This window comes from Alosa alosa, chromosome 19, assembly GCF_017589495.1.
Source record: "Alosa alosa isolate M-15738 ecotype Scorff River chromosome 19, AALO_Geno_1.1, whole genome shotgun sequence".
Lineage (NCBI taxonomy): Eukaryota > Metazoa > Chordata > Actinopteri > Clupeiformes > Clupeidae > Alosa > Alosa alosa.
The window spans coordinates 12,265,276-12,272,775 of NC_063207.1; the positions used below are offsets into that span (position 1 = coordinate 12,265,276).

At 45.1% G+C, this 7,500-nt stretch overlaps 1 protein-coding gene across 1 annotated transcript in view; it reads right to left on the bottom strand.

Annotated features, from left to right (window-relative positions):
• The window catches only part of LOC125284438 (neuronal PAS domain-containing protein 3), a 274,366-nt gene that overhangs the window by 48,428 nt on the left and 218,438 nt on the right, over positions 1 to 7,500 (bottom strand).

Genomic DNA, 7,500 nt, shown 5'->3' on the forward strand with positions numbered 1-7,500 from the left:
AGGCTTGTTGGTGTGTTTGTGGAGAGGGGAGAAAAGCTGCATCGGACATTTCAGCCAGACACCTTTATTTGCTGTTTTATTAGAATAACCTTCGTCTTAACTTTATTTTATTAACCATCATCATCTTCATTACCATAATCACCATTTCTTCACAAGGTTGCATGTATACGGTCATGTTCGTTGCTATAATCTTTGTTACACCTGTATCCTCAGACTTACAGGTAGTGTAGGCTCCATTAGCATTTGTAGACCAGGCTTGGCATCACATTTCTCCATTTCCCAAATCCCTGTCTGTAAGGCCCTTATCTTACCACAAACACATAAACAATCACTGCTCACACAGCCAGTGCTTAGCTTTTAACTTAATTCAAGTTCAATTTCCATAATTGCTCTTTATCAGGGTGGAATGCAATTTCTCCTTCCCTCCATCTCTTCTTCCGTATTCACTTGTTTCATCGCTCGTTTCTTCCCCCCCTGCATCTCTCCAGAGAACCCTGCTCTCTCAACACATCCCATAATGATCACCCCCCTACCCCCTCCAAAAACTATTCTAATGTTCACTAATAACGTACATTACTGAACTAAATGTAGAGGGAAATAAATATATAATGGAAATCTAAAGAGAGAGGGCTTGTCTCATTTACAAAGCCAGAAAAAGAGATTTGCTCGTGTTAATTGGGGATGACAAGCAAAAACAGCGGGTCGTTAGCGCATCTCTGGCATGAGTTCAGTCTGCCGTCAAGAACGTCTCATTGTGTTCTGCCGCAAATTTCCTTCCGGAATAGCAGGCCGTGCTGGGTTCTGGGTGTCTTTTGGGGATGGAAGTCTGTGAGGATGTGAGGATTACATGGGAATAATCACTTTAATGTTGAATCCCCTCAAAGCAATTTAGCTACACGCTGATGACTGTGCCACGCAGAGACAACGATAAAGGCAGGGAACAATGGCAACAATGTGCACTTGAGTATTCCAATTTACATGTTTTGGAGAAGAAGAACCGGAACGTGTTAAAATGAACCCACAAGAGCCAAATAAGGTCAACCTGTATCCTGTAAAGCGCAGGTGCATTAATCCAACCAACCTCCTTTCAAAACTTGGTGGGGGAAGAAGCCCCCTCATCTAGTGCAGTGTCCTCTCATCGTGGACACGTTCAATACCGTTTCACAACCACTGCGCAGTAGATCACCGCTTTAAAAAAAGAAAGAAAAAAAGAAAACACATCGACGCCCGTCATCAATAAATCCCGATTTGTCAGTGAAAACGTTATTTTTTTAAAATAAAATTAATTCTCGTTTGGCCTAATCTGCTCAGCAGGTGAAGCAGGGCCGTCGTGAGTTCCCTGTAGGGGATCCCCCCCGGCACTCGGAGCAGAGTGCTGCTGCCATGGCGCTTTTCAGCGGGGGGCTTAAGGTAAGTCCACGCCACAAATGGAAACCCCAGCAGGTTACTCTCATTCCCACAATATCTGGAGTCAGTATTTATCCTCCTAATACCATGATGACTTATTTGACAATGTGGCCCATAATTTGCATTAAATATAATCATTATGCCACCTTGCCTATGCTATTGAGAGATTTTGTGTGAGTTATGGTACAATTCAAATAGCCACTATGAAAATGCGCTAACACGTTGTGGGCAGCCGTGGCCCATTGATTAGCACTCTGGACTTGTAACCGGAGGATTGCCGGTTCAAGGCACCTAACCCCTCACTGCTCCCCGAGCGCCGCCGTTGTAGCAGGCAGCTCACTGCGCAGGGATTAGTGTGTGCTTCACCACACTGTGTGCTGTTTGTGTTTCACTAATTCACCGATTGGGTTAAATGCAGAGACCAAATTTCCCTCACAGGATCAAAAAAGTACTTATATATACTTATACGTCGCCATAGGGATAAGTCTAACATTATCACAGTGGGATAGAAAGGAAATCTACAATATAGTCAGCAAATCAAAAAAAGAAAACAACCACCTTACCACCTCCTGGCAAGTCTTTATTTTACAAAAATAGCCTACATATTCAATATTGTTAGCGTGCCGAGCTACAAGCTATTTAGAGAGCGGCATGGTATAAACATCTCATCCTGGGGCATCACCACGCACTCCAGAGATAAAACTCCAAAAAAACGCCTTGCCTCCTTCACAGTGCAGTCTGATCCCATATCTGAAGTCGCAGGACCATAGGCTACTTAGTGAGGCACAGTGGGACAATGCAACATAAAAACACTTTCACACTCACTTTGTAATTATACAGCAAAAGTCCTAACAGCAAGCAAGAGTCCAACAATTGCATGATCAGCCACAGTGAATCCATAAAGTATACATTTCTGCACACTCTATATATATTTTCTATATATATTATCTATTTACATCTTTCTCAGCATTCTTGCTGCTAGTTAGGACATTCCAATAGAAAACAAAGCAATCAAACAGATTTTGGTGGAAATTGTCAATACACTGTATGACAGTAGGAGCTTTCTGAACACACAAATACAATAGATCTGGTGGACAAGTGCACGAGCTAACTATCAATCTCATAGAGGTACAGGATAAATAGAGAGTTTAATACACAGACTGGGTCCAGTAATTAAGTATACTGTGTGATTTTAATCTCCTATGCTGCAAAATAACACTGATTCAAAATGTCATCTCTCACAGTGGGGAGCTCTTGTGTTTTGTGGACACTGGGATGAGACAGGGTCCTGGTGCGTGTCTCTGAGAGGGTCAGCCCTCTTAGGGAAACTGGCACCTCCACTGTCTGATGGAGGCACCGCTGGGGTGGAGGATCCCTGGGAGGAGAGGGTCCCGTGTCAGGGGTGGAGCCTGGATCCTCCATCCTCTTACAAATGACTCCATTCACACACATAAAAAAAGACTGCTGCCCCTCGCTCCTCCCATACACACACAAAAAAATGGTCCGTTTTACATTTGTATTTAACCTCAAGAGCAATGCACTACCACAGATTAGCAAGACCCACACAAAAAAGAAGAAAATCTGGCGATTCCAATTTGTAATTGGATTAGACCCCTGTCATAATAACAAACCAAGATGACGGTGGACAGCTTGACTGGGTGCCAGCTCTGAATACATTACGCATCACAAGTGTTTTTTTTCTTTCCTTATAAAAATCTATTTCCGTGTGGAGATGAAAAACGGGTAAAGCTATCTGTCCTTTGCAGACTTGGAGGATTGGGGGAGGAGGGATGGAGGGGATGCGTGTGTGTGTGTGTGTGTGTGTGTGTGTGCATGTGTGTGTGTATGTGTGTATTGGGGGGGGGGGTGGTGTTATACCAAACCCTTTTGTAGTCCCATTATAATTCATGAACACGAAGCGATGACTATTTTAACTGTATTAGAATGGCGGGCCCCCAGTTTTCAACACAAGTGGCTGGACAATGCTCTCCAATTGCTGCCTCCGCCCGTTACCCCCCCTCCTCCTCCTCCTCATCTCCACTCCACTGGACTTAATCTCACTGAGGCGCCCACTGATGGCTACTGAAATAACGCCGCCACTGATAGCCATTCAGCCAGCGGTGACTGGAGTAGGCAGACATATGGACATAAAGTGGAGTGGCCAGTGCTGTCCGTTACATGAGAGTGTGTGTGTGTGTGTGTGTGTGTGTGTGTGTGTGTGTGTGTGTGTGGAAGGTGGGAGGCAGATAACGTTCTGTGATTGTGCAAAGGACACTTGGATTACGGCAGACGCGCGCGTTTGCATTGTAAATGAGACTCCTGCTGTAGCCAATGGGGGCCATCAGGCCCTGCCCTCAGCAACATGCTTATTCTGTAGAAGGTCACTCAATAATATCGCCCCTCCACCCTCCTCAACCTCCACCCCCATCCTCCGACCACATGCACCCGCCATACTTATTAAGACTGACTGGCATATATTAATGCACACCACACCCCAGAAATAAAGAGAGGGAGGGAGAGAGAGGGAGAGAGGCAAACATGAAAGAAAGGAGGAGATAAAGACTATAAAGGAAAATAGTGCAGAGACAGGTAGGAGAGAGAGAGAGAGAGAGAGAGAGAGAGAGAGACTTTAGACTTTTTCGTTTTAAGGAAGCAAAACCCTTTAATTAGTAGGGGTTTCAAAAAGAAATGTCAGCTCAGTCTATTAGCTGTTCAGGGCCCATCAAAGCCATAATCCCCCACTGTCAAAATCCATCACTTGACAGACAGCTCGCTTCCTGTGGCTTCTTTTTGTTTGAAATCCGTCCCCTCTTTACCTAAGAACTGGATTCACATACACGTGCCGTTGCCACTCTATTCCCTCCTCTCCCCAACCACCATCCCAAGATCTCCTCTGAATATCACCCCCACCCCCATCACCCCCCACTCAAAAAAGCACCCTTTGTCAGCAGCCGCTCCCTCCTGTCTCTCCTACGCCTGCAACCCCCGCCCCCCGCCCCTTGTATCAATGCCCTGAGGAGGTCTGTCAAGTGTCACCGCTCGGCGCTCAAAAGCAACGGGAGTCTGCCAGGAGCCCCGCGCCCCTCATTATGACACAATTACCGGCTGGCATCAAACGCGGGGCGGCGCCTGGGCGCTCACCTCCCGCTCCGCGCCGTTTAACCTGTTTGTAATCGAGCCCACGCAGCCGGGGAACGCTCTCACTGGCCCCCGATGCCAGCCCCGTCGCCGCGACGACGACACGATGGCATATTTGCTCTGTTTGTGTGTGATGACATGCCTGGAGTGAGGGGTTAGCGAGAGAGAAAAGAGAGAGAGAGAGAGAGAGAGAGAGAGAGAGAGAGAGAGAGAGAGAAGGGAAAGAAAGGGAGAAGAGGCGTACATGCTGGCAAGCAAAGACAGCACTAGTCTTTGAGAAGATTGGTGGCAGTTCATTCTCTCCCTTCATTTCTGCCTTTGGTGCAATATCAAAAAAACACAGCTTCAAATCACATACATAAATAAGCCACGAAACCTCAAGGTGTCAAAATGGGTATGTGCATGCATGTAAAAAGTAAATAATTGAAACAAATGACTAATCTTTCATTCATTTGAAAAATGCAGAGCTGCAATACTCAGACACTAATTTGAGCTACTTCATTTGGGAAACTACACACACATCCAGAGACGCTGTCCCATGAGAAAGTGATTACATGAAGTGAATACGAGGGAAGGGTGGGTAAATCCCTCTGCACTCTCCTAAAAATTGGAGTGACTTTGCAAAGTACTAATCAAATAAATTGACGCTGGCTTGAGGGTTCAGAATTAATTACAGCATTTAACATTAGCTAAATGGAATATTATAAGTTTGATAGCACATAATTACTCCTGTATTAAAGATTCATATTACATTGCCTTCAATTGATAACACTTGGCATTATGCTATTCAATTAGGAAAAAAAAAGAATAAAGAAAAAAAAACATGCATTTTTTTCTCACTCCCTGCATATCGCTCTTCTTGTAAGGCCCTGCGCTTCTGGTGCCAAACGGTTTCTCTGTAATTAGACTCTTGTTCTGGCAGCAGCTGCTTTCAGTGTAGGGGGCTGAGGAAAGGCTAATAATAACCCTATAATGCGAAGTAATAGCCTTTCGGTGAATACCTTGTGTTTTGCGATGAATACCCTCTTAAAATGGAGCCCCTGACTTTATTTGAACGGATAATGGCAGTGAATTACTTCGCAGGCCGCAATGAAATCTCCTCTTGGAAAAAAAAAATCAACCGCAGCATCATCTGAGCACACAACCCAGCCGACAGAGGCAGAACGGCCTTTTCATGTTGAAAATTACAATTCATGATGGACTTCTCCAAACAAAATGGGGGGCAAACCTGTGTGTGAGTGTGTGTATATGTGTGTCTGTAATTTGTAAGGACAAAAGCGAATAATCGCAAAAACACAAGAAGCTGGCAGGAGGAACAAGATAAAATAAAATAAAACAAAATTCTCTCAAGCAGGCACTGGCTTAAAGGAAGCCTGTAATTAGAGGCCAATTTCAGCTGTCGGTGCCGCCGCTGGACCCAGGGGAAGACCTAGCTACCTGCCTGACCTTGGCAAATGGGAGTCCTTGGTGGAGCCGGTGACCCCCTGAACCTCACTCACATCCAATCTCCCTCACCGAGAAAAGGGGCGACCCGCCTCATGCAAATCACATCTCCCCAGCGAGCCGCGTAGAAACCGCAGCCTAATTAAATATTTTTAACGATGTGAGTAATTTTTGCCAAAGGGTGGATTTAGGGGGAAAAATTTAATACGAGATCACAAAAGATGTTCCCAGCGTTGATTCAGTAAATTAATGACTATCGGCCTGACGATAAAAGCACATAGCCAAGACTGAGAATGGAGCCCTGTGGAAAAAACAGGAGCCCTAACTTCATTTGTCTAATAACCAAATGCATTCAGGGACAAAGCAAAGGGAGAAAAAAAGCTAAAAGCCTTTTGGAAAGTTTCCACGTGGACATACTTCGTAACATGAAGATGACAGATAACCTGCACGGTGCCAAGTCCAGGCAAAAGAAGTAATATTTGTCAGCCAACCAATAAGATCTTCTAATTTCACTATTCAAACAGACACACACTGATGATGTCTGAACCCCCCCACCACCACCCCCCCAGCTCCCACCACTGCTGGCTTCAAGCCCCTGTATCTCAACATCACTCCACCACACACCACCCCACACACACACACACACACACACACACACACACACACACACGTTCTATCCCGTCCTCGATCATCACCCCTCCATCACACACACACACACTTCAGTTCTCCATCCCACCCCTCCCACTTCAAACTGCGTCTGGGTTAAGCTGCCCTCTCTCCTCGTCTATTGCTTTCAGCGGGGCGAGTATCTATCACAATTCCACTATTAACTGGAGAGAGCTTTTTGCCGTCCACTCGAGTGTTACAGCGCTCAGATTACAGTAACCTTTAGCGGGGCTGTGACAGTGGCTCACAGATTTACTGGAGAAGCAGTCAGTCTGTCTCTTTCTCCCTCGCCTTCTCTCTCTCTCTCTCTCTCTCTCTTTCTATCCCCCTCTCTCTCTGGATCTAATACTGCATTGTGCCACTTCTCCAAGGGGCCTTAATCTTCCCTGCCCAACTAAAGTCACTTGAAGAAAAATGGCAGACATCAAAAAGGCTGGATGGCCACACCTTTTAAAGGGTACTTTCTCCCTGATATTAATGCCTGCATGCCCTGTACTCAAGGCTGTGCTTAAATTAGCCATTTCGAAACAAATGATCCTGACTATCTTCAAGAGGTAATCAATCGCACAATCAATTAGGTTTGATATGCAGGAGTAACGAAACAGGGGCCATCTCAATGACAGTGTGCGTACTCCGGCTGAGCGAGGACAAATCGTAAAAAGAAACTACAAATGATCAATACATAAAAACTACAAGCATAATCAATATTTGCATTCAGCTCATAACACTTTTAGAGCATAATAAAAAGCCACTTATTTCTATTTTACCTGCACAGCATGCAATAAAATCAATATAGGCATCCATTCAGAACTCAAATATTATGAATAAGGAAAGTCTCAAATGCTT